Genomic DNA, 26458 nt, shown 5'->3' with positions numbered 1-26458 from the left:
GTTATAACTGCTTTTAATAAACAACTGTACACGTGTCTATTGGAGCACGTCCCTAGAAATGGCACTAGTGGACCATAGGGGACTCATATATTCAACTTTGAAAAATACTGTCACTTTCTCAATGTGGTTGCACCGATTGATACTCTGCATAGCAATTTATGTGTGTTTCATAACTTAGAGTCTCACCCATACGTGATGGTATCAGTCTTTCAAAGGTTAGTCATGTTAGGGTGACCCCAAATTTCACTGTGATAACTGAGGTTGAGCACTTTGTCATGTTTTTTAGCCACATGGATGTCCTCTTTTGTTAAGAAAATAATGCTCGGTGTTTATGAGGTTTTCTGACTCTTTACTCAATTGTAGGAAATTCGATATTTTCTTCCACTTTACAGCTGTTTTCCCCAACTTAACATTGATATCTTTCAGTAAACAGAAGTTATGAATTTTAATGGTGACTATTTTAATATTTTCCTTTATAAATACAACTCTTTATTTCTTATTTAAGGAATCTCTGCCTATTCCAGGGTCATGAAAATATCACTCCATTTTTTTATTGGTTAATAATAATTACACAGAACAGTGGGTTTCATTGTGCATACTAGTACATGCATCATTCTTATGTTATTTTTAGAAGCTTTGCTGTTTTGTATTTTGCTTTTAGATCTAAAGCCACCTGAAATTTGTTTTAATAGTTTTACTTGTTTTTTTTAATATTTTTTTTAGTTGTAGTTGGACACAATACCTTTATTTTATTTACTTTATTTTATTTTTATGTGGTGCTGATGGTTAAACCCAGGGCCTCACATGTGCTAAGCGAGTGATCTACCACTGAGCCACAACCCCAGCTTAATAGTTTTACTTGTACATTATAAATATACATAATAGTGGCATATTCATAGATGCACATAACATAATTTGATCAATCTTGTTTTTTTTATAATGTGTGAAGTAGTGGTTAATATTCAGTGTGTGTGTGTGTGTGTGTGTGTGTGTGTGTGTGTGTGTATTTGCCAGGACCAGTGGCACACGTCTGTAATCCCAATGGCTCAGCAGCTGAAGCAGGAAGATTGTGAGTTCAGAGCCACCCTCAGTAATTTGGTGAGGCATTAAGTAACTCAGTGACCATCTCTATCTAGATAAAATATATTTTAAAAAGGGGCTGGGGCTGGGGCTCAGTGGTTAAATGCCTCTAGGTTCAATCACCAGTACAAAAAAATTATATATATAATTTTTTTTCTCACATGGATATCTAATTGACCGCACCATTGATTAAGATGGTATCCTTTCTCACTATTCTGCAGGGGCCGCTGGCGTCCATGTACATGTGAGTCTGACTCTGGACTTCCCATTCTGTCCCTTTGTTCTGACTGTCACTCTTAGAGTTACCACTCACGTTGTATGGATTACTTCAGTTTTACAATAGTTTTTACATACAGTCAAAAAAGAGCTCCAACTCTCATCTTCTCAAAGGTTCTCTTAGCTATTTATATTTCCACATAAATTTTGTCTACTTCTAAAAAAATATATCTGATAGAATTTTGAGATTGTGTTTAATCTATAGATCAATTTAGGAGGAAATGATACCTTTACAACACTGAGTTTTCAATTCATGAGTCTTTTTATTTTAGCTCTTTTTAAAAAAAAATTGCTCAATATTATAGTTTTCTATGTAGGGCAATGCATGTTTTTCATTATGTTTATTCCTAGATATCCAATGTTCTTTTATTCTGTTGTTAAGCATGGTCTTTAAATTTCATTTTATATTTGTTTGTTGGTACTGTACAGATGATTTTTGTTTATTTAGCTTTAAATCCAGCAAGTTTGATAAATTAATTTATTAACTGTAGAAGTTTATCTATAAATCTCTTTGGAATTTCTAGAAGCACAATTACATTCTCTGTGAATACTAGTTTTACTTTTTTCCTTCCCAAACCTTGTGTATTTTATTTATTTATTTTTCTTTTCCTGATGGCATCACTGAAACTTTGAACCTCTAGTATCATGTTAATTAAAAATGATGAGAGCATCCTTGTTCTAAATATTAGTTCTGTTGGGAGAAAACTTAAATTTTAACATTTAGTGTGACACTTGTGGTTTTTGGTGGATGTCCTTTATTATCAGGTTAAGGACATTCTTATTCCTTTGTGCTCCTGTGTTTGTTTGTTTGCGGGTACTGGGGATCAAATCCAGATACTCATATATGCTAGGCAAGTGCTTTACCACTGAGCTACCCTCCAAACCCCTATTTCTAATTCTTAAAAGAGGTAATTTTAATGCTTTCTATTTGTTTTGTCTTATTTAGTTTTTATCATGATTAGGATCTAAATTTTGTCCAATGATTTATGTACATCCATGAATATGTAGCTAGTATTTCTATCTTTAACTATGCTAACAAGTAAATTCAAGGTTTATTCATTTTTAAAATTTGTGTCAGTATGGAATAGAATTGATGGACTATCTGATAGTTGTAGTATAAAATTGCTTAGTATAAAGTTTTATAAAAATGAATCAGGAAAGGTTTTTACCAATTTTATTGGTGTGATTTCTTTCCTCCTTGAATGTTTGATGGATTTCACCAGTGAAATCATCTCAGCCTTGTTTTCTTTGTGGGAAGATTTTTTAAACAACAAATTGCATTGATTTAGTAGATACATGATTATTTGGATTTTTTATTTTATTTAAAATTGGTTAAGTTATGCTTGTCAAGGAATTTATCCATTTTATCTAACTTGTCAAATTTATACACATAAAGTTTTTCATAATATTCCCTTATTAATGATTGTAAGACATGTACTGATGTTTCCTTTTTTTATTCTGAGATATATTAATTTGTGTTTTCTTTTCCTATTAGTTTTGTTAGGAATTTACCAATTTTATTATTGTTTTCAAACAACCAGTTTGATCTTACTAATTTTCTCTGCTATTTGTTTTTTGTTACATGACTTTCACTTCTTATTTTTTTCCTTTCCTCTTTTTACTTTGGGCTTCATTTATTCATTTTTCCTAGCATCTAAGTGTGAAAATAGAGATGATTCGATTTAAACTTCTTTACTCACATAAGCATTTAATACTGTAAGTTACCCTCTGTGGTCTGTTATGCTCAGCTACATCTCTTCAGTTTTGATATGTTGTATTTTTATTAGCATTCAAATAAAAACATATTTCATGATGTAATCTTGCTACCATGCTATGTTATCAATAGCTAAAAATAATAAATAAATAAAGACTGCCACAGGGGGAAAAAATCTATTGCTATTTGTTCAATGATCTATATCTTGTGAACATGCCCCTTTGTACTTGAATACACATCATATGGTTGAATTTAGTGTTCTATAAGCATCAGTTACATCAAGGTGGTTGATAATGTTTTTCAAACTTATATCCCTACTGATGTTTCTTAGTTATTTTATTAATTATATGGAGAGGAATGTTAAAATCTTGAACTATGATTGTAGATTTCTCTAGTCTCGTCTTTAGTTCTGTCTATTTTTGTTTTATGAATTCTGAAACTCTCTAGTTAAGTGCATACATATTTATGATTACTATATTTTCCTCAGTGATTCATATTATTATCATTATGAAAATTCCTCTTTGGGTAATACTGCTGATCATGTTTCATACTAATATGGCCAATCTAGCTTTTATTAGGCTAGTGTTTAAATGAATATCTTTTGTTTTCCTTTGAACCAATCTTTAGTTTTTTTTGCTAAAGTACAACATTATAGACCGCATACAGTTGGGTCTTGCCTTTTCACTGAGTTTGACAATTTATGCTTTTAAGTGAAATATTAAGTTCATTTATATTTAGTGTAATTAAAAGTAGGATGGGATTTAGGCTTACCACCTTTCTACTTTTTTTAATCCTATTTTCTATTGTTCCTTTCTTTTTCTTTTTCTGATTTGTAAGGGGTGAGAATTTCTTCAATAATTTGAACACTTCTTCATAATTTCTCTGTTGGCTTTTTAGTTATGCTTCTCTGTATTATTTTTATTGATTACAGTAGGAATCACCATGAATCTTTTTAATTTATCAAAGAACTTTACATAAAATAATATAATGTTAACTTTAAAATGTAAGAACTTTGAAGCAGTGTATTTCCATTTACAGACTCATCTTTTGTGCCATTTTGCATGCATATATATGTGTGCATTTACTTATAAGTACTTATTTTCACATGATACCATTTTATAGTTTTGTATTAAATAGGTAACATGTCATTTAAGAAATCAAGAGGAGATACATGTATCTGAATATCTCCCACTTGAAAATACAAAATCCAAAACTTTTTTGGTACTAATATAATGCCACAAGTGGAAAAAAACTCCATACCATGAAACTTTTGTTTTATGCACAAAAATTTTTTAAATATTGCATAGAATTATCTTCAGTAGATGTGTATAAAGTATATATGAAACAAATTTCATGTTCCACATATATATGGTGTATATAAACCATATAGATATAATGTATATGGTCATATATGTGTGTATGGATATATAGTCTCTGTTCCCTTGGAGTTTCTTGGTTGATAAGAATGTCTTTGTTACGCTAATGATGCAATTTACAGCATGCTCCTAGATAGCTTTGGGATGGTAATTTGTCATAAGAAAGAATAAATGTAATTAGAGGAAATTTGGGTCAGACAAACCACTGGAGAGGGAGGGACGTTGGAGGCTGAGTACGATTAGTAGCCAATGATTCGATCATTCTGCCTCTATAATGAAAAACTAATGAAACCCCAAGACACTGAGGCTCAGTGGAGATTCCTGGTTGATGACTGTATTTATGTACTTAAAGTCCTTAAATGTCCTTAAAGTACTTAAAGTCCTTAAAATGTCCTGATTTTAAGGGGATATAAACTCTTGCACTCAGAACTATCTCAGACCTTGCCCTAAGTATCTGTTCACCCGTTTATTCATTTGAATCCTTAATAATAAAACAATAATTTTAAGTGTAGCATTTTCCCAAGTTCTGCAAGCCATTCTAGTGAATCATTAAATCTCAGGGAGTTATAGGAACCCATGAATATTTTGTCTGCTGGTCAAAACTGTGAGTCACATCTGAGACTCAGCTGGAGTCTGACGGGGGGGGGGGGGGGGCGGGGGGGGGCAGTTTTGTGAAAGACTTTGCCCTTAACTTGTGGAATCTATGCTAACTCCAGAAATTTTGTATTAAGTAGGTAACATGTCTCAGAATTAGATTGAGTTGTGGGACATCCAATTGGTGTCTGAGAATTGACCCTGGAACCAAATTGAGATGAGTTTTCTCAGCTTGTGTTTACCTGGGATATTTTAATTTTGACCTTACTTGAAGAATATTTTTATTGGATATAGATTCCATGTTGGAAGTTTTTTTTTTTCTTTTCAGTACTTTAAAGATATTGTTCCACTTTTTTTCCATTTTTTTTTAATCTGGCAAGGTGATGGTTATCATTTGAATTGTTGCTCTCATTACAATGCTTTGGTTTTTCTCTAATTTCTCCTGGATTTAATCTATTTGTTTTTCAGTAGTTTTAACTATGATATGCCTAATGTGGTTCTACTCTGTGTCGTGCTTGATATTTACCCAGCTTCTGGGGTATGTTTTTGTCTGTTCACAAAATCAAGAGAAATTTCTGCTCATTTAAAATTTTTTTTAAAAAATTTTATCTCTTTTTCTTCTGAAACTCTGATTACCCTGATTGCTTGGCATTGTCCTACATGTCAATGAAGCTTTGTTCATACACCTTTTCCCAATTTTTTCTCCCTGCTCTTTTTATTAGATAATTTCTATTGATCTTTTAACTTTATAGGTGCAAATGTGCCTTTTTCAAATATACTTGTAAGTCCAGCCAGTTATATTTATTTCTGATATTTTTCTTCTCAGCTTTAGCATTTCTGTTTGACAATTTTTAATAGTTTTAAATTTCTCTTCTGAGATTTCACCTCTTTTCTTTAATTGTAATTGAAAATATTTACATAGCTGCCTTAAAGTCTTTATTAAGCCCAACATCTGGGTCATTTTCAAGTAAGTTTCTACTAGTTATTCTTTTTCTCAATGTCACTTTTTTATTTCTTTTTTTAAAAATATTTTTGAGTTTTATACTTTTATTTTTTATTTATTCATATGTGGTGCTGAAGATGAAACTCAGTGCCTCACATGCGCTAGGTGAGCACTCTACCGATGAGCCACAACCCCAGTCCCCATATTTCTTTTTAAAAAAAAATGTTTTTATTGGTGCATTATAGTTATATACAATATTGGTGTTCATTTTGACAAAATCATACATGCATGGAACATTATTTGTTCTGTGTCAGTTCTCACTACTTCCTCTTTCCATTCCCTCCTCCCTTTCTCTACTCTACTGGTCTTCCTTCTATTTATTTATTTATTTATTTATTTATTTATTTATTTTAATCGATGCTTCATAGGTATATATAAAGATAAAATTCACTGTGGTATTGTGAGGGGAAAGGGGGGGAAAACAAGGGAGAGAATTGAACAACAGCAGATGAGGTAGAGAGGGAAGATAGGAGGGGAGGGGGGGATAGTAGGGGATAGGAAAGGTAGCAGAATACAACAATCACTAATATGGCATTATGTAAAAATGTGAATGTGTAACCGATGTGATGCTGCAATTTGTATTTGGGGTAAAAATGGGAGTTCATAACCCACTTGAATCAAATGTATGAAAGATGATATGTCATGAGCTTTGTAATGTTTGAACAACCAATAAAAAAAAATTAACGGGCTGGGAGCGGTAGTGCACACCTGTGATCCCATTAGCTCAGGAGGCTGAGACTGGAGGGTTGTGAGTTCAAAGCCAGCCTCAGCAAAAGCAAAGTACTGAGCAACTCAGTGAGACCCTGTCTCTAAATAAAATACAAAATAGGGATGGAGGTGTGGCTCAGTGATTGAGTGCCCCTGAGTTCAATCCCTTGTAGCCAATAATGGATATAACTATGTACCTGTTAGAATGGCCCAATCCAAAACTCTAAACACTAAATGTTGGCCAGGGTGTGAAGCAACAGAAACTCCCATTCATTGCTGGTGGGAATGCCAAATGGTAAGCCACTTGAAAGACAGATTGGGTGCTTCTTACAAAACTTTACATACTTTTACCATATGATCCTACAGTCACACTCTTGATATTTACCAAAGGAGTTGAACACTCACGTCCACATAAAAACCTGCACATGGATGTTTATAGCAGCTTTATTCATAATTGCCAGAACTTGGAAGCAATCAAGATGTCCTTCAGTAGATAAATGGATAAACTGTAGTACATCCAGATAAGGAATTATTCAGTGCTAAAAAGAAATGAGCTATCAAGCCACGAGTAGACATTGAGGAGCCTTAAATGCGTATAACTAAGTGAAAGAAACCAATCTGAAAAAGCCTCACACTGTATGATTCCAACTATATGACATTCTGGAAGCAAAACTATGGAGACAGTAGAAATATAAGCAGATATCAGCAGGAAGTGGGAGGGAGGGATAAAAAGAACATAAATGATTTTAAGGGCAGTGAAATTATTCTGTATGAACTGTCATGGTAGACACATGTCATTAAACATTCATCCAAACCCATAAAATATACAACACCCAGAGTGAACTCTGATATAAACCATGTACTTTGAATGATATTGACATGTTCCTGCAGGTTCATTGATCAAATAAAATGTATCACCGTTGTGTGGAATTTTGTCAGTGGGCGCAGTTCGATGTGTGTGAGGGTAAGGGGTAAATGGGAACTCTACACTTGCTGGTAGGTTTTGCTATGAACCTAAAATTGCTCTAAAAATATCTCTGATTAAAGTAAACAACAACAGTGATTTAAAAAATTCACTGTGGTATAATCAGATATGTACACTGCATAATTTGATCAATTTTATTCCACACTTCCTTTCCCCATCTCTTCTCCCTCCCCACATATCCCCTTCCTGTTTCTTTTCAAGTCTAATCTTTTATTGTATACTAGATATCTTGAATGGCCCTCTACAGAGATCTTTCCCCTCACTATCTAATCTGGAAGCCCTGGTCTCCATTGAAGGATTCCTCAGATTGATAAGATTAATGTTCTCTTTTTTTCAATACTTCTTCTTAACATTATTTTAAGTTGTCAGTGGATGTTTATTTTATTTATTTGTGGTGCTGAGAATCGAACCCAGTGCCTCACACATGTTAGGCAGGTGTTCTACGACTAAGCTACAACCACAGACCTGTTTTTGAATTCCTGTCACCCTGTATCATATGGTCTGCAGAGTGCTCTCAGGCAGAAGGCACATAAAGGCAAATCTCCTCCACAATAATTGCTATATTAAAATAATTAATTTCTCTCTAGTTTTGCCTGATTTTGGTCACTGCATAGTACCTTCAAATTGTACTCCCCCCTCCAGAATTTATAAGTATTTTCTACAGAAAGTTTTATCCAACACAAGTCACTCCAAATTCTACAAGTGTAATGTACTTTAAAATTATGGATCACATTTTAATAGGTTTAAGACTACTCATAGTTTCTATTTTCTCTTGCCTTATATTTGGTAAATTGTGTTATCCAAAGAATTTGACCCTATCACCTAAAATCTCAAATTCATTGACACACAATTATTTATAATATATCACATCTTATGCTTTTTTAGATTAAATATTTTGTGTTTATATGAAACCGAGTAGAAAGCATCAGGTAGTGTCCAAATTTGAACTCCAAAAATTATTTTTAAAACCTTCTATATAAGATTGATCTATTAAACATTTAAATTATTTCTGTATGAAACAATTATTTGTATTTAATTTTTTACCAATTTGATTTCAACTTCATTAAATTTAAATGACAATTTAAAATAATTAAAATATTTTGTTGAATGTCCTCTCATTATAATTTCCTCTCATCAAAATTGCCTAAGCTTTTTACTTTTTTCTTTACTAATAATGAATGCCTCTGAAAGTGACAATAAAATTTAATTATAAGTGACCTGGAGTACATTGTTTGGAAAGTGTCCTTTTTGTAAAATCTAGATTCGGGCTTTTTAGCCAAAAGGAAAAAATAGCAATGAGATGTTGATTTAAAAATCAAATATAAATTTTAAAAGGCTAGTTCTGTGAGTTTTAATTCTTAAGCTGTGATCCATGGTAACCTCATCTGGGAAGTGAACTGTACTTGATACTCAATAAAGAAAGTCTTCATATACTTCTCAAGTATCCTTTGTTCATTTCCCTTGTCATAACCCATAATTCAGTTATCACAACGCAACCTTAACTCATTACTTGAAATGTATACTTAATTTCATACACTTAAAATAATCTCTTGTTTTCTTTGCCATTCAGCAAATATCAATTTCACCATTTCTGTTTTCTATCAAGGGGTGAGGTCAAATAGGAAGAATGAGGTTACGTCTGTGTCTTCTTCAGTCTAATGAAAAAGCTGCTTTACTTTGTATCAAAGACTCTTCCTCTCTTTTCATTAAGTCAGGTTTATTCACCAGCACCTCAAAAAAAAAAGGAAAGAAAGAATGAAACAAAAAAAGAAAATTTATTAAAGAGTAATTTGTATGCTTGGATGAACTCCATCCTCTATAGGTGCATTGAATTTTGACAGATGTATTCAGTTTAGTAGCCAGTACCACAATCAAGGTATCAAACATTTCCTCCATTCAAAAGTATCCTCGTGCCCTTTTCTGATTACATTTGTCCCTATATTCCCAGCTCTCATACCACCACTAATCTGCTTTCTGTTCCTAAAAATTCACCTTTTCCAGAATGTCATATAGGTGTGAGTATGCAATGTATAGCCCTTGAGCTTTTTCCACTTGTCATAATGCATTTGAGATTAACTCATGATGTTTCATGTACCTGTCATTCATTCTATTTTATTGCTGAGTAATATTCCTTTGTATGGATGTACCACCACATTTTGTATATTCATTCACTAGTTGATAGACACTTGAAATATTTCCAGTTTATGGTAATCACGGATAAAGTTACTATGCAGAATTTTTAAACTTTTAGTCTTAACATTTAGGTCTGAAATTCTATTCCAGTTCATTTTTGTATTGTTTAATGTATGGATCAAGATACATTTTGCTGCAAATAGATACTCACCTGTTCCAGCACCATTTATTAAAAAGGTTATTTTGTCATCACTGACAATAATAAATATATGCCTGCACATACTTCTGGGCTATCCACTGATTTTTATATCTTTCTCTAATACCCCCACTGTCTCAATTAATGTTTCCTAAATAAGTCTTGTAAAAATACAACAAAAGTTTTCTAAGTTTGTTCATCTTTTCCAAAATTACATTATTTCCTTTTCTTTTTATTAAATACTTCAGAGTCGGGTCTACAAAAAGGAGTTCTAAATTTTCCTGCTGGGATTTTTATTGAAATCACCTTGAATCTGTAAATCAATTTAGAGAAAAATGACATCTAAACAATAGTGAGTCTTCCAATTCATGAACATAATATATTTTCCATTTATTTTAAGCATTTTATTTCTTTCATAATGCTTTGAAGTCTTCAGTATGCACATCTTGCACTTATTTCATTAGATTTATCTCTTAAGTAGTAAAAGTTTTTAATGCAGATTCTAATAGGCAACCATGTCACCTCTGAATACAAATAGTTTTGCTTATTCATGTCCAATCTGTATGTCTTTTATTTATTTTTCTTGCCTAATTGTATTAATGAAGATTTTCAGTATGATGTTGAATTGGAGCCATGAGAGTTAATATACTTACCTTGTTCCTGACACGAGAGGGGGAAGTATCCAGTCTTTCCCATTAAGCCTGGCATTAGCTATAGGTTTTGCATAGATGCCCTTTATCAGGTTGTGGAAGAATCAATCTTTACTTTCTAGTTTAGAATTTCTATCATGAATGGTTGTTGAATTTTGTCAAACGACCTGCATCCATGGAGATGATTTTATGGTTTTATTCCTTTGGTCTGCTGATATTGATAAACCATATTGATTGCTTTTCAAGTGCTGAATAATATTGTATTTCAGGGATGAACTCCATTTGGTCCTGATATATTACCATTTCAATGTATTTCTGGGTTTGATTTGTCAATATTTTGTAGACATTTTGTATCTGTATTTCAACTTTTAAAGTATATAGGACCATGTAGCTTATTTTGAGTAAACTTTGCCAATTTTCATCTTTTAAGGAATGTATCCCTTCCTTCTAAATTGTCAAGTGTATTGATTTTTTCATCATTTGTCTCCATTATCCTGTTATTGGCTCCTTATTGAGGGCAACAGTTTAAACCACAGCTCATCTCTTTTAACTTTACTGGTGGCATCTGCCCTATAGGGGTGTAGTTCAAGGGTCAGTCAGAGATGTGGGCAGTGGGGTGCTCCTAACTTGATCTCTATTCTTTTGGAATAGAGATTCTTTCTTAATTTTTACATGCTGTTTCCCCATCCTCTGGTTAGCCATTCTGCAGAGTGCAGACTGAACCTGCCTCAGTCTAAAAACTAAAATCTAGAAACTCATTAATGCCATTTCCTTCTTCCTTGTATTGACTCCTTCCAACAGCAATATTGCTGCACAGCTTTTAGTCACTCTCTGGTAATTTTTTTCAGGGAATTTCAAGCTTTACTTTGCAGTGAGTAATATCTTTTCCTCTTTCCAACTTTTTTATTGGTGCATTATAGTTGTACATAGTAATGGCATTTGTTGCTACGTATCTGTACATGCACACAATATAATGATATGATTTAGCAATTTAAATAGCATTTTCTAAAAGCATATTTTGTCTTGTGTATATAGTTGGTTCATATTATGTAGACTGCTATGAGATGCTCAGATACTACTGGAGGTAGAAACTCCACTCTTTTTTTTTTTCTTTCTTTTTTTTTTTGGTACTGGGGATTGAACTCAGAGTCACTTGACACTGACCCACATCCTCAGCCCTTTTTTGCATTTTTTAGAGACAGGGTCTCACTGAGTTACTTAGCACCTGGCCATTGCTGAGGCTGACTTTGAACTCGTAATACTCCTGCCTCAGCCTCCCAAGGTGCTGGGATTATAAGTGTGTGCCACCTTATCCAGATCCATTCTGTATTTTTTTAACCACTACAGTTAAGTTACTCAAATAATCAAGTCTCTTCCATATGAAACCTAATCCTTTTATAAAGTACCAAGATTGTGAAAGAAATCTTTCCCAGATCCTATTAGTCTGAGAAGAGCCATCACAATAATTTTAGATTTTATAACATTTTCTTGAGTCAGTTTGAAATTGTAGGCATCAAGAAATAACACAGGAACCTCTCTCCTGGCTGTAATAAGGAGAACATTTGAATCTTCATTTTAATGCATTTGCATCATGCTTTCATAATACAGGGTATAGGAGAAGCTTAAGTCAAATGCAAACTTACTGTAAGAAAACCTCTTTTCTCCTGAATCCTGTCTTTCCCCCTCTTCCCTGATACACTGAACTGGGAAACCATAAAGGATCTCTGAGAATTTCTTTGATCACTTTTTCATAGTCCCACAGGAAATTCGACACTATCAGCTTTTCTCCTAGGTCTTCTTACTTCAATTCTCCTTCCAGGACATCAAAAAGTTCCAGAACCTCAATCATGCTTAAAGTTTTAAGAATTTCCTGGATAAAAGAAGGAAAAGTGAAAAGGAAGACAAGCTGGCCAAAACCCTTGAGAGCAGAGCATCACTCCACCTTCTTAATAAATGGTCGATTATTTCTCCATCAGTAAGTGATATACTTGTTCATGCACCAGAATCTTAATGGGCAAAGGAATGTCAATAATTACGCTCAGTTCTTGCCTCAGGTGCCTTTTGTCTGGCCATACAGCAGTATGCTATAGGCTTTGTGCTAAAAAGCTGGACTGTGATGGGAATCACAAAGGGAGGAGTGATCAGTTCTGTCTTTGGGATTCAGATAAGACTGTATGGAGTGATGGCAAAGTGTGCAGAAATGAAGGTAGGAAAACTGGACACTTGGACGTGGAGATCACATTCCTGAACCCACCTAGTGTTTTCAGGAAACTGCAGGGATGCTGGTGAGTTTGCAGTATAAGGCATGGGTATGATAGGAGAGGAATCTGGGGATGTAGGAATGAGTACTAATGAGCAGGATTGTGTTATATAATTGAAAGATTTGGATTTCATCTTACAGAGTATGAGCCTTGAACACATGTTAATCAGGAGACCAGTAGGATCATATGTACCTTTGAGGAAATTCCTTTTGTTTATTCCTGCATGTTCTTGATGCCTGTCTGGGTCCCTCTCCCAAGGAGTTGGTCTGATGGGGATAAGAAGTGTGACTAACAGAGAAGGGACATAGTCTTCAGATCTATCTAGTCTAAAATTAGACTACAGTCGTCTATTGTGCATTACACTGAGCCTCTTTTCATGCCAGACATGGTCTGGGGACCAGACCTGTTTGGACATGGCTTGGGTGAGAAACTGGTTGCCTTTTCCAAAGGCAATTTGGATTTCAAGAGAAAAATCATCATCAGAGTTTATTGTAGGTCAGCCAGACTTTGCAAAACCTAATGTTACACAATTACTCAAATTAAGTCTATCTGTGAGCAAAACTAGGAAGGGAATTGAGGCCACAGGTATCTGGAAATAAAATAGAGAAATGTTACCAAATACTGCTACTGTGGGAAGTCAGAGAGGAACGAAAAAATATGAATACAGTTGCTTTCTGGAATTGAAAGGGCAAACAGGTTCAGGCATGCTCCTTGGAACTCTGAAATGAGCAAAATAATGAAAGGTAGTGAGTGCATATAAATGGCACAGGAAAACTGTACTTTTCCACAAGCCTGGCTTTTCTTGGAATTTGAGGGTGCTTAGCCAGAACTAGGGCAGCTGCTAAAACCATGGAAAGAGTCAGGCAAAGGCTTTCTACTGAACTCTGCATGTTGCTGAAACTCAGGCCATTCTTATGTAATCGTGACATTTATAATGCGGAGGGGTTTATTTAAACCATTTGAAATTAGTTATAACATGATGGTTGGTTAAAACTAATGGTTTCACTAGCAGCTTTTCTGAAGCATCCCCACCTTTTGGAAGCTCATGCTGTAACCATGGATGAGAACAGGTGAGTCTAGACCTCTTATAAGTCATCAAGAATGTTGGCAACCAAGACTAGTTCTGACTCAGTGTCACCAGATAAGGGGTCAATAAATGTGTCTTCAAGGTAAAAGAAAACAGTATGATCCCAGGAAATCAAACTTGGTCTGAATGTTCTCCTTCTTACTGCAGCCAGTCTTTGAGTATGTCAGTGTTGCACAGAGACGTGGATGAAGGGCCCACTTTCAGGGGGCTCTATTAGCTGGGTCTGTAAAGATATCGACTTTAGGAGGCCAAGGTCATAGGTTTGTTCTCTACAAGGGTCACTTCACTTTGCTCTGATCCATGCCACAGACTTGCCCCCTGCTAACCCCAGCCAGCTGCCTTATAAATATGCTTTGAATCACCCAGGGGACAGAGCGGGAATATGTGAAAGGAGTAGGGCAAATCTATCACCACTACTAGAGCAACAGCTGAAAACACATTCTCGACCAACAGAGAGGACTGTTGGGAGGTACTACTTAGCAATAGTACCTCATACAGGGGACCCAGTTGAACCCATCTTTTGCCTGCACATATCTACCCGAAATCATGGAGGACCACAGTGAAGTTGCTAGGGCAGTGCTTCTGGACATCATAGCTCTTGGACAGAGCAGAACACAGGCAGCATTCACTGGGAATTCAGACTGTTTCTAAGGATGGTGTTGCCAACAAGCTCACAGGGCCTCCTCGTCTAACCTACAGAGATTGTTTAGTCTTGGAAACACAGGCACCTATCTCTCAAGTGACCTGTGTGCTGGTAATATTTACATCTGCATGCACACAGAAAGGTGGTGTGTTTTAATTCCAGGCTGAGATTCAGGCCCATGCTCCTCACTGAAGCATCGTTGACAGAAAGGCTGGTCTGGGATCTCCAGCTACACAAATAAATATTGGAGCAAGGCCTAACAGGAAGACCCTTGCTACCCAATTTCTTCCAGATGGCAGTGATGGATGGCTGTATGTTTATGTTTACTTGGTTTCCCAGGTGACTGATGTCCTGTTCTCCACTGGTCATGGCTTGATGAGCATTTCTTCAAAGATGTGAACCACCTACCCGAGCCACCCAGCTCTTGGCCCATTGGTCTATACTGCACTCAACATTGTCAGGAGATCATTTTGCTCCTTGGATAGCTAGTTAACTATTTACTCACCATTGCCTCCCTGACCCTCTCCTTAGGAATTTCCAGAACTAGCAAGACAAGATCCAAATCTAAAATGCCATAAGGAACCTTGGGGTAGGTAGAATAATGCCCCCTACCAAAGATTTCCCCACCCTAGTCCCCAGAATTTGCAACATAGTACCTTACATGGTAAAGGGAATTAAAGTTGTAGATGGAATTGAAGTTGCTAATCAACAGGCCTTACAATGGGAAGACTGAATTATTCAGATAAATCCAAAATGAACATGAAGCTCTTTGAAAGTAGAGGAAGGAGAATGAGGCAGAGGTCAGAGTGATGCCATATGAGAGAGACTTACTTTGCTTTTTGTAGAAGAAGGCGGCCATGAGCCAAAGTAGTGGCCTTTAGAAGCTGCAAAAATCAAGCGAAGAATTCTCCATAAGGCCTCCAGAAAAAAAACTCAGCTCCGTAGACACCTTGATCATACCTTGCCAGATTCTAGTCTACATAATCATGATGATAAATGAGTGTTATTCTAGACCATCAAGTTGATGGTGATTGGTTACAGCAGCAATAGAAAACAAATACAGATCTATACAGGGTGAATACCGATGTCGTCTCCAAACCTGGTTGATGTAAGTTCTCTTTCCCTCAGCACAGTGTAATCTGGAAAAACAGTCTTGCCCAGGGCTCCTAAAGACTGGGGCACAAACACTGCTCCCCACAAAGTTTAGGAAAGTGGGGAGTGATGGTCTCATCATCATAACTGGAGAAAATATTTAATCATTTACCACATCCTTTTTAAAAATGTATTGGTTCTTTTTAGTTACACATGACAGCAGAATTCATTTTGATATAACCATGGAATACATTTTATTCTAGGTAGGATCCCATTCTTATGGATGTACATCATCGTGGGGTTCACTGTTGTTTTCACCAAACCCTTTTGATTCTATCTGACCATGGAGAAAGAGTATGTATGGGCTTTAGCATGAGTCAGACCTTGGTCCAAATCCTGGCTCTGCCATTTAATGCCTGTTTGACCTTGAGTAAGTTAGCTCCCTGAGATGTTCAGTTTTTTATGGGGGCGTTACACCGACCTCAGAGGGTGAAGAGTAAAAAAGTTGTGAAAAGTAGCTATCCAGGGTCTAGGTGCCAGGTGGGAATCCAATAACTCAAGTCCTCTTCCACCCGCAGGTTTCTCTTGTCCTATTTTCTCCCATGGCCCAGGACTGAGTGAAGTCTCTTGCCAGCCTGTTCCAACAGCTCTAGACTTCAGTCCTTTCCTCAGCCTCCACAACTCCCCAACACACAGATTTTCTCACGATACCCCTCCTGCTGAAAGCCGCCAGTAGCTAGCTGTAGCCTATGGGTTAAACACTCTGGGTGTTTTGAAGATCATGGGTGCATCCTGCAGGCCCGTATCTCCATTTCCTTCTCCACCAGAGCCCTGAGTCTAGGCCCCCTTTGTGTCAGACATTTACTCATTTCTGTGCCTTTTGTAGCTTAGCTGCTGTCTTCGACATCTGACATTCCTGCCTCCTCTCCTTTACCTTGAGAGCTGCTTTTATTTTTCAAGGCCCTTTATACATGTCACCACTTTCACGAAGCCTTTTCTGATTTTTTCCAAGAAGTTAAGCAACCCCTCCACTGTTTGCAGCATACTTTGTACACTGCAGAGTTTTCATTCTTTGCTTACTCCGCCTGTCTCCCCCACCACCTTTGAGTTTTCTGATGACAGAGACAATACATTTTGTGCTTTAATTCTCAGACCTTAGGATACCTACACTTAATATAAAATATACTCAATCTTTGTTCTTATTTGTGTGCATAAATAAATGAACAAGTGTTTTGAGTAACCCACATTCTTGAAGTTGTTGCCAAGAAAGTCAATTGCTCAACTGCATCCGTCCCAGGGTGGATGATGCTAGGATGGCCCTTCTGTGATGTTTTTCACCCAGTGACTTCTGACATAGTTGGGTTATTAAGAAGCCTCTTGTTTATTCTGTAATGGTTCATAGATCTTAACCAGGCCACTCTTAAAATTCTTAAAGCTGGGATCTTATAAAATAGGACTCACGTTAGTTGTTTGGTCACTTAACAGTCCAAAATTGCCACCAACAAAAGCAGACAATGCCTATGCCCCTCATCATTTTTTTTCTCATTAAAGTATTTACCAAATCTCCTTTTCAACTGGTGTATATGTGTGTATATGTTACCCCCCACATACATATATACATACATATATACATGTATATTAATATTTACTATATACATATATACACATTAATATACATTGTGTACTTTAATATACATATATACCTAATATGCATATATATTAATTATTACTCTATTGTGGAGCAAAATCATCCAACAATGTCTGGGGAAGAGATCTTATGTTCATGTTTAGGGAGAAAAGCAATGTTTCCTTTCAGAAGTTTAAAAACAACCAATGAATAATTTGTGATTGTCACAAAATGAACCCAAATTTTATAGATTTCCTTGGAAATTTAAAAGTATATTTTATATTAAGTGTATGTATTCTAAGGTCTGAGAATTAAGACACAAAATGCATTGTCTCTGTTTTTAAAAACTCAAAGGACAGGCATGATATGCAAATAATCAAATTTAAAATATATTTAAAATTTAAAATACTAGGCTTTGACTATTTTATTTACTCCTACTTGAAAAAAGTATATATCAGAAAACATTAGCATTATTTCACTCATGCCTCATAACAGAGGCAATATCTGTGTGATGCATTACAGCATGTTTTTCTAGGCATTTCTCATTTATTATTCTTGATGAAATGTTAATACAGGATTGACCAATTACTTTTCTCTCCTCCATGTTTATGTGACTCATGCAAATACACACTCTTGGGAAGGGGACATAAACTTAGGTTGACTCCAAATGTAATGTTTTTTTCTAATATTCCATAATTAGGGTAAAAAACAATATGCTTTCTTTATAAAGTGCTTTTAACTCTTCTCACTAGCATTTGACGGGCAAGAAATCCAGAATTGGAGCTCAAAATGGAAAATGATCCTTTCTGCAAAAGAATTATTTTAAGAGCCATGGAGAAGTGAAAATGTAAAAGAGATTTTATGAGAAAATGTTTCTGCTCTGGGTCTTAAGGAGGTCTGGTCCTAGCTCCTAAAGCTGGCAGGGCTATGAGGGCCAGACAGTCTTAATTGAAGATCCCTTAACTTAATTGAGGTTGGGTTTCAACTCCAGTCTTGGGAGAAGTCTTATCTCTCTAACCATCTCCCTTGTCAGTGCACAAATCTCACCCTGGCTTGCTCATTGAGGAGTATGAGAAGAATAAAGGTCCCTAACTATGTGGAGCCATACCTCTGATCCACACAATATGGTTTAAAAGAAAGGTAAGTTCGCTCCTGGAATCTTCCCATGTGTTCTTGATGAATTATGAAATGCAATATAAATAAAGATCCTCATTTGGAGAGATCAGTGTCAGGCAAGATAAGAGAGACTGATTGGTTCAAGCTAGTGACCTTCCACTTCCAATCCCTCCTGATAGTTAAACCTTAAGAACTACATACCACTTTGTGTATTTGTATACAAAGTATTGGGGCTTTTAGAAACAATAGGATGGTGACTCTTGTGTGACTATTTCCATTGGTTTTCCAGTTATCTCTCTAGGAAACATGTGTGAGGTTGACAACAATTTTTCCCAGTGGCAAGTGACCATCCATAGGTAACTTTTACATTTATTTCTATCCTAAAGACCCCCTAACCCATTCTGGCATCTTGATGGGCTATGTCAATGCTAGGGTAGGTGACAGAATTAAAAGTAGCTTTGGGAGAGAATTAGGTGCTAGGAGAATGTGTGAGAAAAAAGGCCCAGATATAGCTTGTAAAGAGTGTTGGAATTGACCTTTTTATTTACTCTATGTACTTCCTGTAGACCAAAATGTTCATGTAAGATCAATGCATTCTATACTTACAGGAAACCAAATTCTCAGATGATTGCATGTGGAGCTCAGAATCAGATTAAGGAGATTTCAGGATCTGAAGCAGACAATTTCAGCCAAAGGAGCTGAAGTGATGTTTACCCAATAGAGGGTCACACTCAAACACCAACAAAGCTTAAAGAGGGAAACAGATAAGTGAAGCAAGTCAAAAAGCCAGTGGTGACAGGGAATAGTGGGGACTATAACAAACTGGAGGAGGCATGTCTTTCTAAAGGAAGCTGCCATTACTTTATGTCTCCGGCCTGCCGGTGATCAGCCTGGTTAAACAGATATCCCCAGGTGTTCAATAAAAGCTAGAAACCTAGATTTTTTTCTAGGTGGAATGAGTTGGCAGGTTATTCCATTTCAAAACAAATACTAGGAGTCAATGCAGTGTGCACCACACGCAGTCCACTAAGTGCTAGTCTGTGGCATTTCACTAGAGGAAAACTTGTACCAAGCAAACCTTAGTGTTTCATAACCCTTGGAAATGAGTGGTTTACCTCTGTATAGATTAGGCCCGGCATTCTTCCAATTTTCCTTTTCACCCTTAAGAGCCAACCTCTGTTTACAGTCGTTTGCCAGATAGAAAATTTTTTATTGCATTTCCTTTTGCTAAAATACCCTTATATTTCAGCCTTGACTTCTTGAGAGGATCCACAGCTCCACTGTTTATTGGATTCACACTTATATATCTGGCCTTTCGCCTTACTATTCCTGCCATTATTATTATTGTGGGAACTGTCATTTTTCCCGTACTAGCTATCTAATCCCTTTGAGTGTGAATCTTACTAATTCAAGCCCTCCGAGGGCATCTTAGTTTTCCAGTGCTCAGGAGTCTTTTGTCGCTGACATCTTGAAGGGACAACAAAACTGTTTCACTTTTCCAAACATTGAAAAATCATTTTTAATTTTATTGGCTTACATATTGCTTCTTAGCAAGTGAATTATTCTTCTGTGAGGATTTGGGGAAGGATTTGAACAGCTTATAAGAGAAGGAGGAAATAGGGGAATCTCTTACAGATATCAAAACAAGCAAGAGGAATTGGACCAGATTTTAGCTAAAAATAAAAACTGAACTTTCCTTCCATGTCTCTGTGATGCTGTATTGACCCTCCTCCTACAAAAGGAGAGAGAGGAGGCTACTCCTGCCCATGGTACACAGAAGCCTTCAGGGCCTATAAGACTATCACTGAGAAGGGAAGGAGGAGGAGAGAAGGTACCAAGAAAATGGAAGGAAACCCTGGCCTTCATTAGGTACATCATGCGTCAGGACATGACAGTGCAATGCACCCAGTATCTTTTCAGAAGATATGAACTTGTGAATTGAACAGCATTTAGGCATGGGGACTCTACCAACATCTTCAGAAAATCATACCCATAATCAACTAAAGAGTCTATCTTTAATTAACAAGTGTTTGGTCCTTTGTAAAAGAACTATTATCAAGATTCTTAACTCAGAATTTACCAGACTTCCCTGCTAGACACCACCTTGCATTTAAAGACAGAGTGACACATTACAAAATAAATGATATTCATCCAGAATCTAGATAGCTAAGATTCTAAGAGGAGATCTCCCCTCCCACTCCTGGAGTCATATATAATGATAATGGTGCCCATCCAAACAAGTGTGACACCTTATCAGATTCTCAAATATATCCGAATCACCTTAAAGATTTATTTATAATCTGTAAAATGTGTCCATTGCTTTCATTGTAAGCCAATTTTTGAAAATTGGTGATCTGAAATATAGGACTTCCCAATGCAGCATTAGCAAGAAAATTACCCGCATATACTTCTTAACAATCCTACCAGGTTATTCAAGAATGTTTTTGGAATTTCTATTCCTCAAACTTGAGTGGTATAGAACATGATTAAACAAACACAGGCTTGAATCCTGTCCACTTAAACCTATAACCTTGGGCAAGTTGGTTAATGTTCTGGACTCAGTTTCTTCAGCTGAAAGTGAAAAATAAAAACATCTACCTCTCAGAGCACTAATCTCTAGGGTATATAAAGAACTCAAAAAGCTAAATACCAAAAAAACAAATAGCCCTATCAATAAATGGGTCAGAGAACTCAACAGCACCTCCTGGAGGATACACAACCAATCAACAAATATATGAAAAAATGTTCAACATCTCTAGCAATTAGAGAAATGCACATAAAAACTCCTCTAAGATTTCATCTCACTCTGGTCACAATTGCAGCTAATTAAGACTGCAAACAACAATAAGTGTTGGCAAGGATGTGGGGTACATTGTTTGTGGGACTGCAAATTGGTGCAACCAATCTGGAAAGCAGTATGGAGATTCCTTGGAAAGCTGGGAATGGAACCACCATTTGACCCAGATCTCCCACTCCTCAGTTTATACCCAAAGGACTTAAAAACAGCATACTACAGGGACACAGCCACATCAATGTTTATAGCAGCACAATTCACAATAGCTAAACTGTGGAACCAACCTAAATGCCCCTCAGAAAAGGAATGGATAAAGAAAATGTGTATATATATATATATATATATATACACACACACACACACACACACACACACACACACACAAAATGGATCATTACTCAGCAATAAAAGAGCAGGTAAATGGATGGATTGGAGAATATAATACTAAGTGACGTAAGACAGTCCCCTCAAAACCAAATGCCAAATGTTTTCTCTGATGTGAGGAGGCTGATTCACAGTGGGGTTGAGAGGGGAAGCATGGGAAGAATCGATGAACTCTAGATAGGGCAAAGGGGTGGGAGGGGAATCGAGCGGGGCATGGGGGTAAAAATGATGGTGGAATGAGATGGATATGATTGCCCCAAGTACATGTATGAAGACACAAATGGTGTGAATAGACTTTATATACAACCAGAGATATGAAAATTGTGCTCTATGTGTGTAATATAAATTGTAATGCATTCTGCTGTCATATATAACAAATTAGAATAAAATAAATTAATTAAATTTTTAAAAAATCTACCTCATATGGCTATTGCTCTGAGGATTCAATGAGATAATAAGGAGACACATAGAGTGATCCTTTCATGAACAGTGGCTCCTATTATCTTTTTTTCAACTCAGTCATCTTTTAGAGGCAAATCAATGAAGCATATAGAAATGCATACTACTCTGAAGCAACCCTCCCCTTCAGCTGGAGAAAAGCCACAGATAGCCATAAAATACTGAGACTAATCTAAAACCATGTACATGAAACAGCTTAAGTGACCAGCATTCGCTATGGGAGTTGTTGCCATTGAGAGACCTTCTTATGCCTCCATAGTCCCCTGGTCCTGAGAGTGAGGACAAGGGACACTGGAGGCCAAGCTTCCCACCTTCCTGACCCATGGCTTCCCAACCTGCAAGCTGCAGGCCGAGGCATCACAGCAGGCCGGCTGGCTGGGACGGTGGATCCAATTATCTCCCAGCCCTTTGAAGCTCCAGCCAGGAATATTTGTTGTCACTATCCCATGTGATTAGGACTGCAACTGTCCTCCTGCAGAAGACAGATCTCTTTGTACCCTCCCCTCCCCTCTGCCACTGGCAGAGGGCAGGAAGTGGGGAGAGGGGGCAGCTGGCCCCTCTCCTCTCGGTCCAATTTCACACATTGGTTTCTCAGCATTAATAAATTGGTTACATTTGCCCCACATTTGGCAGGCAAGGTTTCTAATAACACTCTGATCCCTTCAGAGAACATGAATCATTGGCATGCAGTGGGCTCTGGTTACCTCCTCCCCCCACCCTCTGCTGTTAAAGGTCCTGAACATTAGCAGGGGTCAGATGCGGTGCCTGGGCTGGGGCAGCCTAGGACAAGGGCCATGGCTTCGAGGCACTGTCACAGAACTCAAAAGATTTTCCCTTCAGAGGGAGAACAGATAACTTTAGGCCAGGCCATGTGCAGCTTTCTTCAGCTGTCAATCCTACCTGGTTTGCATATAGATTGAGAAAACGTGTGAGATCTTACCACAAGAATCAGTTCAGAGAATTCAAGGGGGGATGGGTGGGGGGAGAGAAAAAATAATGTGTGATGCAGATGTCTGAGAGCGCCTGTGCCCCACACCGCTTCCTTTGTGAAGCCCGCAGACCTTGGGGATGGATAGCCTGAATGAGGACAGTGCACAAGGCGTCCACATTTCTCAGAGGCAGCCTTTCTTCTCATCAGGAATTAGGAAATAGAAAGTTCCCCCAAGTAAGGAGAAGCCATTGGATAGAGAAGATACCTGGAGTCCAGGGCCAGCCACACTTTTAGCCTCGGTGGGTTAAAAGAGGGGAAAGGACACTAGCTATCCTAGAACAGACCTGGGAATTAAAAGGGAGAGAGAGAGATGGAACAAAAGAAATTGAGAACTGAGAAGATGGGGAGAGAACAGACATTCAATCCAATCCAGCAGGCATTTCGTGTCAGCCTGTACTGGGGAGAAAGTAGTGTTTTTACATAGGCAGTATACATCAAGTCCCGTTTCCGACCTTCAGAAGTTCATAGTCCGTTTTTAAAAATCAGCCCCACGATTCAATTTGGGAACAATGTTACCACAAGATGCAATTCCAGACATTAATGCCATGGAATAAAAAAGGGAAAGATTTTGGGGGGAGGTTTGTAGAGGAGATGAGTCTTGAGATTGCCCTAAGGGCATGGGTAGGTTGGAGCCAGGCAGAAGTGTGTGTGTGTGTGTGTGTGTGTGTGTGTGTGTGTGTGTGTGTGTGTGTATTGGGGGTGGGGAGTTTGGCATTGCTGAGCGAAATTGGTAGTATAGAGAGGGAATAGGAGTATGGGAATAGGGAACTAATGGTGAAAGACAAATGGTACAAAAGGAAGAGAGAATGGAAAATGAAGAGGGACCCAGACAGACCACTTACCCTTCCTGATTGTAGATCGTTCCATCAAAGAGAATTAGAATCAGAAGCTCAGGATCCTGTGCACCCAAGGAATCTGCCACCACAGCAGCCCAGCTCCAGGCCCAGAGGGAAGGAATGAAAGTGGGCTGTGCACAGAGAAAAAGTAAGAGTCCACCCCTCCTTCTGTCAACCCAAGGCCATTCTCACTGAAGAAGCCCCAGTCTGAAATCTGGGGCCACCAACATGCCCCACAGTCTCACTTGGGAGATTCTTAAGTTAGCAGCTACCCAGGGGTGCTTCTCTGTTACTCTGACACTCTCTCTCTCTCTCTCTCTCTCTCTCTCTCTCTCTCTCTTTCTCTCTCATTTTCAGAACACCCAGGAAAGATTGACTATTTTCCTATTCTTCTTCACTTTTTTATTTTGAAAAACTTCAAATATTCAAAAAAGTTGAAAGAATGCCACATTGAACCCAAAGGTACACTAGAAACGTTTCAGTAATTATTAACATCTGATTTCACATCAATGGCAGGCTGATAAACCGGATTGGGGGCTGGCCAGGAGGTCCTCATTGGTAGTATTTGCCAATTTCTGTGGTGTAAAAATTCCCACCATCAATATTCCAAGCTACCAGTGACTTAACGAATGGCTTGCCAAATTCCTGGATATCTGTTCTCAGGAGCTGGTAAGAGTGGGCTCCAGTACACCATATTTTTTTTTCTAAACTATTTTAAATAACTTGCAGATATCATGGCACTGAACCAAATACTTCATTCAGCATTCATCTCCTAAGAATGAGGATGTTCTCCAACATAATCACATCATTATCACATTTTAAAAAGAGCACTACATTTCCTAATATTATCTAATATAGATTTTTCCACTGAGAGTTTCCAGTTGTCCCCAAAATGTCTTTTAATAGTATTTCAAAGAGAGAGGATCCAAATGAGGTTGAACATTGCATTTAGTGTTTTCTTGTTTTTTTTTAATTTTCATTTTAACTGACAAATAATAATTGCATATATTTATGGATACATGTGATAATTTGATATGGGTACACGTTCTGTAATAACCATGTTAAGCTTACTTAGCATAGCAACCTCCTCATATATTATTTTTTTATTTTTAAAGTGAGAACGTAATAAAATATATAATTTTAGTGATTTGGAAATATGCAACATGTTATTATTAACTGTGGCCAGCTTGCTGTGCAATAAATCTTGAAAACTTATTCTTCCTGATTAATAAGATTATTGTGCCTTTTGATTTCCAGCACCCTCCCCTCAGTTTCTGGAAGCCACTGTTCTACTCTCTACTTCTCTTGAAGACTTTGAGCCAAATGTCTATTGAATGTGCGATATTCTGAATGTACATCGTTAGATTCAAGTCAAACATTTTTGGCAAAAATATTCCATAGGTATACCTCATATCACGTATTCCACTTATCAAAAGGCTTGCAGAATGTCAAATTGTTCTACTATTAGTGACACTGTGGTTATTTCAAGTGGTAATTGCACTAAAAAGGTGACTTTATACCTTGGCATTTATTAAATAATTTGTGGAGCCATATATTGATGCTGTGTGAATGAATATCCTAACACAAAGACCTTTCACTCAGAAGTTAGGATCTGTTAGGGATCCTTACCTGGCTTGGTTACTACCTTGTGGGCTGAAATACAGTAATCTCCTGATTCTGTCACTCCTTCTACATTTATTAGGGAAATTTTTTTAAAAAAGTACTTTTTTTCTTTCTTTTTTAGTATCACTATTGACTCATGAACTTTAAAAAAATCAGTGAATTATAATCCATTACTGTCATTTTCTTCTTGATGTTCAAATTAGCCCAAACATGGTTAGCAGGAACCCCTTCAAACAGGATCCTGTGTCCTTTTGACATAACCCCATTAATCTTTAAGCATTTCCTTTAAGCATTTCCTTTCTTTTCAGCACACTAAGATTCCCCAGGCTTACTTGTGTTTTCCCTGCATTAGATCTAGAAGCAGTTATTTCTTCAAAGAGTTCTGATTTCCTTAGTGGGAAATGATATTTGGAAATCTCTCTCTGTCTCTCTCTCTGTCTCTCTCTCTCTCTGTCTCTCTCTCTGTCTCTCTCTTTCTCTCTTTCACTTACACACACACACACACACACATACACACACACACACACACACACACACATATATATATATATATATATATATATATATATATATATATATATATATATTCATGTGTTACTGATGAGGACAGATTCTGAGATATGCTTCATTTGGAGATGTTGTCATTGTACCAATATCATAGAGTGTGCTTATGAAATTATAATGTCACTAGGCAATATAATCTTGTGGCATCGCTATCATACATATGATATGTTACTGACTGAAATGTTGTTACACAGAACATGACTGTATATGATCTCATACATAATATAAAATTTAAAAATAATATTCATGTAAAATATATAAAAATT

General features: G+C 36.8%; 1 long non-coding RNA gene across 1 annotated transcript; it reads left to right on the top strand.

Moving 5' to 3' along the window:
* The first annotated feature begins 12539 nt into the window (after positions 1-12539).
* On the top strand, positions 12540-26151 carry LOC144368288 (uncharacterized). Its single transcript, XR_013428092.1, has 4 exons — positions 12540-18565; positions 18831-18897; positions 24027-24153; positions 25263-26151. It is a non-coding gene; the product is annotated as an uncharacterized LOC144368288 (long non-coding RNA).
* Positions 26152-26458: the final 307 nt, after the last annotated feature.

Source organism: Ictidomys tridecemlineatus, chromosome 11 (genome assembly GCF_052094955.1).
Source record: "Ictidomys tridecemlineatus isolate mIctTri1 chromosome 11, mIctTri1.hap1, whole genome shotgun sequence".
Taxonomy (NCBI): domain Eukaryota; kingdom Metazoa; phylum Chordata; class Mammalia; order Rodentia; family Sciuridae; genus Ictidomys; species Ictidomys tridecemlineatus.
The sequence above is the reverse complement of the archived record's forward strand: the minus strand, read 5'-3'. Positions and strand labels throughout refer to the sequence as shown.